Source organism: Nyctibius grandis, chromosome 12 (assembly GCF_013368605.1).
Source record: "Nyctibius grandis isolate bNycGra1 chromosome 12, bNycGra1.pri, whole genome shotgun sequence".
Classification (NCBI taxonomy): Eukaryota; Metazoa; Chordata; class Aves; order Nyctibiiformes; family Nyctibiidae; genus Nyctibius; species Nyctibius grandis.
This window is the reverse complement of record NC_090669.1, coordinates 10979345-10992372: the sequence shown is the minus strand read 5'-3', so window position 1 is coordinate 10992372 and position 13028 is coordinate 10979345. Positions and strand designations below refer to the sequence as shown.

Below are 13028 nucleotides of genomic sequence, written 5' to 3'. Positions count from 1 at the left end.
ACCTATGTTCCTATGAAAAGGCAGTGTGGGATTTTTAGGAGGCTTTGCAGCTTAAAAATAATGTATTAGAGAAAAAAAGAGCCAGGAATTAGACATAAAAATGTCCTTTAACTGCTTGTAAACGGAAACGAAACTCCAGTTGCAGAATACTGGCCCATGCCTAATCCGAAGTCTGCATTAACTAATGCTAGTTGGATGTTGAATTACAACAGAAAGCCTATGTTAATGCATGTGAGAGCCACATGAATATCAAACAAATTCATTACGATCAGTGCTATTACAGTGAATACCAAATGAGTTCATAATGATGGAACAATGAAACTATTACTGATAGATTTTATTTCTGCAACAAATCCTCTGTATAAGGGTCCACCTCTGTAGTATTAATTCTAATATAAGACTGCATCTGAATATTAGCATCATCAGACAAATTACACCTTTCAATATTCTGAAATATACAGTTCAACCTTTTTTTTTTCCCCACCAGTACATATTTTTTTTTTAATCTCAATTTGTCCTTAAAGTTTGATGACTATTGTAAAGGGGTAACACTTTATTTTAAGTATCCAGTCATTAGGAATTCATTTAGTATTCATTGCAATAACACTAATACAATAGAATCGAATGAATAAGAAATAAATTTAGTATTCATATAGATGTGATATGTACTTGTAAAAGAGTTCCACTCTAATTCAGCATTACCTTAGCATTATTTAATGGACACTTTATTTTAAGAGTACTGGTAAAGATGACTGAATTTCTAGACTTAGATATTTAGATTTTTAACAAAAAGGCTTAAGATATATGGCAAATTCATCAAAATATGATGCGAGCATTTCAAACCTGTGCAAGAGCATCAGCTTTATGAAAATGGTTAAAAGAAAATCTGAACATCCTTTTTTCCTGATTGGTATTGACATATTTACAGAACATGCTAGTTACAGAGGTGTAATAATTCTTTGATAATGCAACGCATACCTGCTGTTTGAAGAACTGGTGTTGTATCAGAACTTAAAGCACATTTTTTTTTTTTATTAGCATGAAGGATGTATATTTCTAATGTATAAATTGCAATTGTAAGAACAGAGGCAAGTCAAGCTTTCCTCCAGATTATGATCTTCAAAGTCAAAAAAGAGCTACATCTGTGTTCAGCTGTTCCATACGGTGTAAGTAAATCGAAGAAATGCCCCTATCCAGCAAGGGCAAAGTGTTATAGATAACCTCTCCTTCCTCCTTAAGCTTACTCCCTACTATCCATTAGCAATGGTTACCAGTGAACTGCAGCCACATCGCTGAATCTGACAAAGTTATTCTGAACCCAGGGGGATTATGATGATTCGCCTGTAATTTCTGGACTTCAGCAAACACACAAATGCATTTATGAAGTACCAACTATCCTTTCTGCTAACTCTTCATTAAAATGTATTTAGATGTCCTTCAAAAAAAAAATCATCTTACAGTAAAACTCAGACTGGCTGATTCCCAGGCTTACAGTTACTTTCCTATCAAGAATTAATGCAATATCATGCACACACCATTACTGAAAAAATCTACGCTGTTTTTTGCCAAGTGTTCCTATATAACAGTTTTATCACAAGTCTGACAGCCGCCATAAAAATTCCAGGCATTCTATATCAACAGCCCTCTTTGTACTAAGTTATTAAACATTAAATTTTTATTCGTCATTTGTATTCTGTTATGCAAAATAAGCTCCTTGATAAGATGTGTCTTCTTAATTGGGCCCTTGATGCTTCTTGGATCGGAGTTGTCAGATTAGCTGGAAGAAGAGGTTCTGCATTGAGCCAGCTCGCTACCAGGAGACCAATAGCTTTGTAACAACGATATTAAGTTAGAGGGGCCAAATGGAGGGCAGCACTAGGCTCAGGTGAGACTCTACATCTGTGCATGTCTTATGCTCAGGCACTTTTCTCATAGCATCAGCAGGGCTGATGGAAATAGATTTGTTTGTTGTTTACAGCATGCAGCTGTGGATGCTGCTGCATGGGAGTTGTATAAGATTGAAGCAAATTTGTACTGAGACTAAAATATTGAGCTTTTCTCCAGTCAGCAGTCTCTGGAATCTTATTGTCGAAAACTTTATCTAGTTGTAACCCTCCCCAGGGTGATTTTCATTTGCAGCTGCCCTGCTCTGTCTCTCACCGCCTGTCCCACACAGCCTCTGCATTAGCCAGCGCAGGAGCAGGCTCCTGGTGTACGAGGTAGTGGCTGGGCCAGGCAGAAGTAATGACAACTGGGTCAAGTGTTTTGTGTGCCGGGTTTTCCAGAAAGCCTTTTGATTCCCATAAATCCCTCTGACAGCTGTCATTATGAGACATCATTATTCTCTTCCCTTTTAGCTACAACCTGAAGAAAGGGCTCAACATTTAGTGTGGTGCTTGGTGACAAAGCATAATAAGAAATCTCTAAGCACATGGAGGAAAGAAAAAAAAAACCTAATGAAAATGTAGGATTTATTATTTTCATAAGGTAGACCGATTCTAACAGAAGTATAGTACATTTCCAGACTGATAGTAGAAATTGAATTGATTAATGCTTCTGGTATTTGTTTGACTGAATTCTGTAATTCTGAAAAAAATTACTCCCTCATTTTATTAGTTATTTTCTGCACTACAGCCAGACATGGAGACCTCACCAACATCAGGATCTGCCATGCTATGTGCGGAGGGAGCACAGCTGCTGCCTCATTAGAGCAGCCGGGCCAAGCGAGTGTGAAGGGAATCATGTTTCCAGTTTGCAGATGGGAAACGGAGGGTAAATGGTATGACCAAAGTTGCACTTGGAGGCTGCGGTGGAGCAACGCATTGACCTGAAACTTCTCACATTTCACAAGGTGTCCTAACCGCAAGACCTTCCTCTTGTCATAATTGAAGAAGGCTTATTTAATATTTAGCAAAGTACTACATCTCAGGTGGTTGTCTGGGACCTGTCGGAGCACGTTGCTTTTATCTCCCGAACATTATAAATCCTTCTTTAGTTTTCATTTGGACACTTGGTGATTTTTCAGATTTTTGGCACTAAAATAACTTAGAAATATTGGCATACAATATTATGTGGATTTAATGACCTATTGCTGTGAGATTGTTATCTAGGAAAGGTTTAGAGTTTTTACTACCATTTTTTTTCAGTAAGAAAACTTAAATGAGTACAAACCCTAATCCAATGTACTGGTGTGCATTTTCGTTTCAGTACACCTGCTGCAATTTAGCTTATGGGTAAAGCCAAGGAATAGTGATCAGTCTCAGCTCTTTTACTATCTTCTCTTTAGCCACGGTGATTTTTTTAAAGCACTTCAACTTTACAGAGCATTTGACTGAAATTTTGATACCCAGCTGGAGAAACAATTTCTTTAGAAGGAAGGTATAACAATGACTGCTGTATATTGACCCTGCAAGTACTCTGTCTAGTTTTGAATGAAGGCCTTCTGCACATCTCCCTGTATTTGCTCATAGGCGTCCGCATGCAGGCTGTATGACTACAGGGCTGTTGTGGATCACTGGGTATTGCAGCAGCAGTTCTCAGAATATTAGATTGCACCTAAGATGCCTTGTGCTTTTGGCTGGGACAAGGGTCAAAGAGTGGAAGCATGGTGGGGAAAAAAAACAGCTGTAATGTCCAAAGACATTACAGAGACATGTGGAGACACCCTTTCTTTGTGTTATAGGTGTGAAGGCCTGCTTGCTTTCCTTCAGGCTAAGGACATCTTTTCCTCTTAAGGAGACTCAGTGCCTGCTTCCTATCCTAAGCCCACCCATGCCAGAGCTGTGTTCAAAGACAAGAAAAAGGCATGGACATCCTGCTAAGACAGTAAAAAGACTCAGTGGCGATGGGGAAGATGTAGTTGGTAAAGGCACATGTCCCAGCATCAGCATCTGTCCTGGTTTGGATTAGGACATAACCAATTTTCCTTTCAGCTGAGTTTCTTCTAAGTAACTGCACTTTCTGGAGCTAACTACATGTTTTTCAGACAGTGTCCGCTTCTAGGACTGGTAACGCTTGAAGTTTATAGTTGTTACTAAGGTAACGATAGGAATGGTATGCAGAGAAGCTTTTATACTTACTGCTGTAGAAACTAAGGTCACTGCTAAGTTTCTTATGGTCCACAAGTGAAAGGCCACAAAAGAGTCGCACTTGCAGGGAGGAGCAGACAGGACAGATGACCTAAAATTGACCAACGAAGTATTCAGTCCCATACATGTCATTCCCAATTTAAAGCTGAGGGATCACAAGGGTCACCCTCTCTTCTTCTAAGGCCTCTTTGGACTCTGTTTCTCCTGCCCTCGATCCCAATCCGTGCATTCCTGAATCCAGTTCCCGTCCGTCGCTGAGTCCAGTCTGGGACTTCCTGGAGTCTGCCCTGCAGCACCAGTGGTGACGTAATCGTCCTCAAGGGAGCTCCATCTTGGTTTTGTATATATTTGTGTATATTTAATTATTTCCATTATTATTATTATGCTCTTTTTCATTGTTATTGTTTATTAAAACTGTTTAACTTTCCAACCTGTAAGTTGGAACTTCCTTTTTTCCTTCCACCTTCTGGAAGGAAAGGGTTAATAGAGAGCATCTGCCATCCGTTTAACAGCCAGCCCAGCTTTAAACCATGACAGCATCTCACACAACTCAAGGGGAGAGGGAGGAGTTGGTGTTGGCAGTGCCCTCTCCATCCCTACAGCCAGCTGTGAAGGGAGGGAGGAAGGGAAGGAAGACAATGTGCATTTCCAGCATTGCCCCGTTGATCATTTGGTGTAAAGCTCTTACGTATTCAGAGCATTTTCACTGGAGCAGGGTAGAGCAGCTTGCTCACTCAGTGCACCTCTGCCTGGGACCCAGTGGGTGTCCCCAGCAGGCAGCATGCTGCCTGGCACAGCTGGAGGAGCCCTGCTGGCACTGCCAGTGCTGCATTTCCTAGGTGTGACCTCCACACCTCCCAGCAACAGAATTTTAAAGGAGTTTCTGTGCCTAATTTCTGGATTTCAAACATTGTTCTTCACCTTATTGTATTTAGAAGCCGAACCTGTAGGCACCTCCTGCAGTTGAGTCACAGGCATGCACGCATCATGCAGTCAGTATCTATCTGCCTGTCCCTCCCTTCCATCTCAGGGTGAAGGACATTTGGCCGGGAGGCTGACAGCTAACCAGATGATGTGCACCAGCGGCAGGTGAGCAGCGCTGTGGCAAAGTAACATGCCAAAAGTCACACTCCAGTAGGTCGGTGGCAGAGTTAGCCCTGAGCCATCAGTCACAGGACCATCTCAGCTGTCTGAGAATGCACGTTTTCTGCAGGCTTCCTCAGAGCAAGTTGTTTTAGCTGCCATATAGCTTAGAAACATAAGACTCCTTCCTTGACTCAGAAAGGTCTTCTGCACAGCACTTGAGACAGTTTTTGAGCCTTGTTTATAGAAAATTATGAAGATTTCAAAAGGAGGAAGGGGAGAGAGTCTTCAAATTCTGGGGCAAGCCTGCTCTTATCTGCAGAATTAAAACCCACAATCCTGACTGACTAAATAGATACTTTACATCTATAATAATTCTTTCAAGAGATACCAGCTAACGCATGTGATTTCAGCAGCCATGGCTCCAGCATCTGGCTGTGTTTTGACGTTTCTAAGATGTAGAGGTATTGTGTGGAATTGCAATGTTTTTGCTCAAACGTCAGTGATAATATTCCTGGCATGCTCAAGCAGTGGATGTTCCTGTGCCTGGATACCTCATTATCTGCAGATGCCATAATGAGAATATGAACGCTGTCAATCACTTTGAGACACTTGTAAGAGCAATAACACAGGAAAGCTTTCCTTGGTTTTTCTCTTACTGCTGTGTGTTGGTTGGCTGGGAAAATCATTGGGATGTGAGGAACTGGGGCTTGCTTGGCCTGTTCTTTACACACTTGAATCTGTCAAGTCTCGAGCCACGCTCCTTAAACACCTCCAATTCATCTTCCCTTTGGAGGGGGCTCATGACACACAGGGAACTCTCCTGGAGTCTCTCAGACAACTGTTACCTGTAAGACAGATTGTGGGGGACGTGCAATGGTTCATCCCGGCTATGACACCACTGTTGCCAAATCATTCTCAATTATACCATTAAAGTTTATGGACTCTCTCTGTTTACTTCAAGACTACATAGACAGCTCTGGTTCATAGCAGAAAAATCATACTTTACAACCCAAAAAGTACTAGAAAACCTTGAAGCGAACAGGCTGTCCCTGGAAACCACCTTTTCATCCAGAAGGGCTTTCCCAAGCTAGATGTGTGAAGGTTTTTTAATAAGTGTTATGAAATCCCTACAGATGTAGATACAAAACATCTGCAATAGTTGACAGCCTCACAGATTTGTTTAAGTTATTTCTGAAAAGCATATTCTGTAAGTAAACATCTTATGGTTCCTAATTATCAAAAGGGGAAATAGTTTGACTAGTCTCTCCTTATTTTTTGCTCATTTCAGTTTGACAACCATGGAATATTGGGTAGATAATATTCATCTTCCTTGGCTTTGATGTCTAAAAGTTAGACAATTAAGTCTGAGCTAGTTACCCTTTCAAGTCAGTGGAGTGAAACAGGGCGGTTTGTGCTAAGACAGTCTTAGCATTGGTCAAATGAATTGGATTTATAGTCTCCACTGATTATAAAAAAAGATGTAGCTTAGCGACTCATGCAGGCTAGATACCTGACTTTACATATTTAATGCTGGGTGAGATTGAGGCCACCCGTTACTGGCCAAAATATTGCACTGTGTGCTTGTGTTCCCTCCACATCTGACAAAAAGCCACCCGAAGCCGGGGTGGCTCTCCAGGGGTGCTGGCACTGCCAAGGCTACGCCACAAGCCTGGAGGCTCACCTCACCCGTTTGTGCTGCAAGCCAGCCTGGCAAAATCTGCTTTTGCCTCAGCAGCGCCCAGATGCCCCTCTTGATTTACTGTGTGTTGGTGGTGTAATGATAACTGTGTTAAGCTGGATAAAAATCTGAATCAGGGGTAGGGATGCATCTCTGTTTCCCTGAGGAAAGATCCCTGCATCCTTGACCAAAGTCACTGAATGGGAGCCCAGCCTTTGGGTCTGTTCTGCTTGTGCAGGAGGAGGTGAGGGCCAAAGAGTTTTATGGAGAGCGTGCTTCTGCATGGCCATTTCCGGAGGCTGCTAATGTATTCCTCTCCTCTCTTTTAATTAATAAATTAATGCATTCAGTGCTGATTTTGCATTGCCCTTTTGAGTGTTGGAAGGCATGATAAACAGTAATCATTAATGTGTTGGTGGAAGGCTTAAAATGGCTTAGGATAAGGGCTCTTCATAGATGCTGAGGAAGGTGCCTTGGGTGGCCACAGGCAGAGAGGTGACACGGCTGGGGAGCAGAGCAGAGGCATTGGGCTCCATCGCTGAATGGGTACCTCGCCTGCTGGGCAGCTTCTGGCATGTCAGGATTACCACTGCACCCCCTCCTAGACTGACCACACTCGAACAAATCTGTTGAGCTCTTTTCTGCAAACTGGCTGAACCTTCATTGTGGACCTACCTGAACCCCTTTGTATTTTACACCACTCTCGCTATACATTTTCAAGCACAGCTCCTCCCATCTTATCCTTGTGTTTAACATAAACATCATGTAGCATAAAGGTGAACTTGATTTTATCGTTTCATCAGGGGTCCACACCGAAATTCAAACACAGTGTGTATTTTCACTGAATTCATTTTACCTGTATAATCTCACATTATAATGGTATTGCCTTCTAGAGGGTCACTGCAGACTTGCACTGAGATCATTTTGTCATTGCAAGCTTGTGTGATAATAGGATTACCATAGGCATGTTTTGAAATTGTTGTAAGATTGCTGCGAGGACATTAAGTCTCTATTCAAGAGTTTGCATCACTAAGAGTAGCACAAACCAAGCTAGAAAACCTGAGAAGTGTAAATGTGTTACAAAAAGGAAGACATTTGAGGTATCTTGCTCATGAAAGGAAACTGCTTGTGTTTCTAGAAGTTTTGCAACAGGCATGAAAGGAAAGCAGAAAAGCTTGAAAGAAATTAATATTTATTGCAGGTCAGATTTACATATATACATGAAAGTACATACACAAGAATGCAAATAGAGTTAGTATTGGTGCCTATAGAGGCAAATGCTTATGTCAATACGTAATTAAACAGCTGCGTATTGTGCTGCGTTTTATCAGAGCAATAATGGTGTCTGTCTGCTAGGGCTGCCCAATTGTGTCAGCTTTTTTATTCTTAAGTAAAAAATGTCCCATTACTAGTATTGCCCCTACAACAGTAAATATCCTGATATATATATATATATACAATCATGTATGATTTCTTGTTTGAAATGCTGGTAACTTTTATATGCAGAAGTTCTGATCAAACAGAAAGTGAATGAGCCCATAAAATTAGTGTCATGGAAATAAAGAATTATTACAGTGTACTCAAATTTTAAACAAGTAGTGGGAAGTATTTCATTTCTGCTTATCATTTTTGATGCTGTTTGTGTTCTTAAGGCCTACTTAATTAAAGAATAGCTTGTGTCTCCTTTTGGGAAAATAAAATAACTCCACCCAGAGAGGTGTATTGTATTCTATTATAATTCTGTCAGCTCCTTGCTTTTTTTTTTTCCTTTTGATTACAGGGCATATTTGCAATGTGATATGGTTTAGCAGTATTATTTAAAATATGGCTATTAAGCTTGCCTACCGTTCTGAAAGCTAGGCAAACCTCAGATCATCCTGAATGCTTGCCCGTCCAAACCTTAGTCAGTGACAGATTAGCTTAGCAAAGGGCCTTGCCTGGCCGTCCCAGCTGGCTTCTGTACTCATTTCAAAAATATGTTTGCATCAAAAGCTCTTCATCTGACAGCTGAGTTGGGGGGCAAATAAAACAGAAAAACTCTTGGCAATTTAATTTTTCAATGAAAGCTTTGACAAAAAGAATGTATTTTTTTTTCATTATTAAATCCTGCTCATCTTCAGCGTTATTTTCTGAGTAACTCTTTAAAGGAACCTCTAGCTGTTAACACCAGTTCCAGCTCAGAAATCACCAACCTTTCAGAGAGCTCAAGGGAGTTTTCAGCTGGCCTTGAGGAGATTCCAGTCTACACATGGCTGGTTAAAGTGAATCCTGCAGCATGAGGTACATCTGGTGTGTCTGTGTACATGGATGGTGAGTTAGTGGCTGGAGTTAGTGGCTGGAGTTGTGGGACAGGGCTCGGAGTGGCAGGTATTTTAAAACCAGTGCTGCCAAGGGCTGCAGTCATTGAATCATAGAATAATTTAGGTTGGATGGGACCTCTGGATGTCATCTACTCCAACCCCTTGCTTGAAGCTTAGTTAAACTTGTAAAATACTACTTCACTTTATTTATTATCTGATCTAATTTCAAAATTATCTCACCTTTCATTCAAGGTTATAATTGCACCTTTGAAAATGAAGTTTTTATATTCATTTTGCAAAAGTCCAAGTGGAGACCTCAGGTAACACACTGCAATGATATTGGCCAGGACAGATCCACGGATTTCCCATCCTGTCTCCCAGCTTTGTGGTTTTGCTCCTGGGCATGCTGCCTGTCTACAGTACAATTGGTTATTATTTACATGGAGGCACAAGACCGTTGTAATAAAATGCCCATCAAAGCATCAAAGTGGTCATCACTGTGGGCTCATTTTTTGCTCTTGGTATCATTCAGGGTTGTATACATATGTTTCCCACGGGCAGGATTTGACCCTTACTGCACAGATTAGAATAAGAGCTTGGTTATTAAAGAAACATGGTTTGAAATGGCTTTGGTAGTTACTAGGCACATCTGTGATTACGTCAATTCAGGTTACCAAAAAATATAAAGCTTTGAGTGAAATGTTAGAGAAGCAAAGAAAAATAATGCTTTCATGTGTAAATGACATATATTGGACAACCAAAATAAAATCCTGCACGTGCTTCTATTCTGGGCTCCCTTTTATTTTGCAGCTCTATATATGTATGTACTGGATCAAGGTCTACAGTTGCTGACCACTGCTTTGATTATCTCACTGTAGCACATAATGCTTCGTACCCAGAGAATGTATTCTAGCAAGCTCCTAAATTGTATTTGGACAAAGAATAATTGAACACTGGACAGAATAACAAATGCTATGGTCAAGTTTGCTTCACGGGTTTATCGTGTTGTATTAACATGATAGAAATATGAATACTTAAATCTTATCTCAGGTATAGTTTATAACTGCATTAATCATTTACTGTATTATATATTTTTCATGTCACTAAGATTGTGAGGAAAAGATTCAATTTTCCCAGTGCAGTCAGTTGAATGCGGTTTAGATAAGTTAAAGGCATTGCATTAAACTGTTTCAACATGGCTTTCTCTTATAGATCCTATAAAAGGATGGAGAACATATATCAAACAGTAATAACCATTATATTTTACTTTTTTTTTTTAAAAGTCATATAACAGTGCATTTTCCATGTTCATTAAAATCAGATAAATGAAGTTACTAAGTTTGCCACTTACCGGTAAATGTATCCAAATTGACACAGGCATTTTTACCTACTATATTTGCTTAAAATTGTTAGGGGGAAATGCTCTCCTATCAATTAAAGTAGCAGTTTGATTGATAGACACTGAAATTATCCAGAGATGTCATAAAGAGCGACAACAAATACGCCCAGTACACCCAACAGTGTTTCACTTTCCTTGTGTTTACTGGTGATGTGGAATATGAACCTGCCAAAAAAAAGAGAGTGACTCACCGGCACGCATCTCTGAGATTTCAGCACCCCACAAAGCACTCCCATTTTACTCCACATATAAAAAAGGAATATCTACCAGCATATGCATTATGCACTGCTAACTGCCTTTTTAGATCATTATATGAACATTGCACATTCATTGCCCATGAATTATACGTAGATTCTAATTTGCGAGAGAGATACTGATTCATTTCCTTGAAATCAAGAGGTGGCCAAAGGAAAAACAGTGGCAGAACAGGCAAGGGATGCCGGGGAGGCTGCGCCGTCCACTGCCAGTTGAGCGGTGCGGCTGCCGACCTCAGTATGAAAAGCCCTCAGTGGACTGGGTAGCAGTATTGATGTGTCTGTAGGAGTGCCTTGTCAGGCTGAAGGAGTTTGGGACGTACGGGTGAATATCAGGTGGTTGAGTCCTTTTGCAGTTCCTCTTGTTGCCACACTGATGTATGGCCATGGGCTCACACGGTGAGCGGCTGCTTCTGCTCCACGGGGAAAGGTGCAGGGGATGGCGTCGGGCTGGTCCGGGGTCTGGGTATGATCAGGGCTGGCTGGGGATTGGGTCTGGCACCATCGCTGGGACTGCCTAAGTGCAATACAGCATGTCGGCTGCAGGCAGGCGGGCACCGGGAGGTCCTGGAGCGGCTGCAGCACGTGGGTCCATGGGTCCCGTGTGCTGGGTGTGGGATTTGCAGTAACGGCACAGAAATACTGTGACTGGAGATGAATTCATTGCATTTCTGAAAACTTTCACAATTGCTCATAGCTGTGTTTTGGAAAGTCCCATTTACTACCAAAAAAAAAAAACCAAACCAAACAAAAAAAAACCAACCTCACCAAAAAACAATTACACAGGTAGCGCTGTCATGCTTTGCCATCATTCATTACTATTATTGCTTTTCAAAAGTTTTCTATCTATCTGGGAAGCCAATTGAAACACCATGGTCCTTATGCCATGATCATTCTTTTGCTACAAAGTTCCCCGCAATTGTTTAATTGCTTGTAGCTATCATCTGTTGCACTTCAACATCATGCTCCATTTGCTTTACGACTGTAAAAATAAATATTTTAAATATATTGTATAATAATAACTTCTTTTCCGGTCAGATTTCCTCTAATTGAGATCAGCTGAAATAATCTTAATGAAGTTGTACATCATGGAAGATTCCTTGCCATGGAGGATTTATATGCCTAGACTGTAAGTGGTGAGTGAAGTATTTGCCAGCACTCAATTAGTAGTTCCTATGTCATTACTGGATTTTCAGAGGTTTTTTCTTAAACTGCTTTGAATTAGTGTCACAAAATGCTAAATCAACTACATATGTGTCCTTGTGTCTACCCCATAAGGATACCTGCCATGATTTTTTTTTTTTTAATGGTGCTGTTAGACTTCTTGTTTGCTTCCATGAAGTGAAATAACGGTCATAACACCGTGCAACTTATTTCTTAAAGTTTAGAAAAAAATCAAACCAGCAGGCCGTAGAACAGAAAGGTGAGATTCAAAGACACAAATCACTTCACAGTCACAAAAATTGCCAAAAAATAGCAGCTTGCAGCTGTGCACAGCAGGGACAGAAAACATTAAACACATGTTAAATAACAAATAGGAGACTTAAATATAGCTAAAAGTGGACCTTATTCTGAATAAATCATGTAAACTGCATCTTAATGGTTCTAAGGAATGTAATGGATCATGTGAAATATGCTAAATTTATATTGTTAAAAAATCAATAGTTAACCCCCCCTCCCTTTTAAAAAGGGGACTATTGAGTCCATGAGTAAATATTTTGTCTTTCATTTTCTCTATGTACAGCTGGATTTGTGAAATTTCATTTCAGTTAAGGGCAAAGCAGGACTTGCATTCAAAGCAGTTTGGGTTTTGGGCATGAAACTATTTAACATTCTCTTTACAGAGGCTGGACTTTTAATGAAATTGTCCTTTTTTCCTTTTCTTCTGTTACAAATGCAAAGAATGTGGATTATCCCATTTTTTTGCTATACTCCTGGTAAAGTGTTTGAATTGGTCTATCCAGCATGCCGCATTCATTCGTGGTGCCTGCGAAAGGGCAGCCATTGCTCAACGGGCACGGTGAGCCTCAGCCCATCCTTTCCACTGGCTGGGAACGAGTGAGAGAGAGGGGGAGAGGAGGGGAGGAAAAAAAAAAAAAAAGGATCTCTCCTTTTTATGAGAAGCATGAAAAATAAATCATCAGTTTGAGTATTCAAATCAATCCTGCTGGCAACTATCTTTCCCTTGAAATGTTTGTTGCCTCTATATTTCTGCCTTCTGAA

At 40.6% G+C, this 13028-nt stretch overlaps 1 long non-coding RNA gene across 2 annotated transcripts in view; it reads left to right on the top strand.

The window, feature by feature from the left end:
• LOC137669386 (uncharacterized) overlaps positions 1-13028 on the top strand; it is an 89624-nt gene that overhangs the window by 71081 nt on the left and 5515 nt on the right. The window contains exon 2 of one of the 2 annotated variants that reach the window (XR_011049091.1): positions 11844-11934. This is a non-coding gene — a long non-coding RNA (uncharacterized lncRNA). Of the gene's footprint in view, positions 1-11843; positions 11942-13028 lie in introns of both variants that reach the window. The other variant, XR_011049090.1, reaches the window with a different exon arrangement.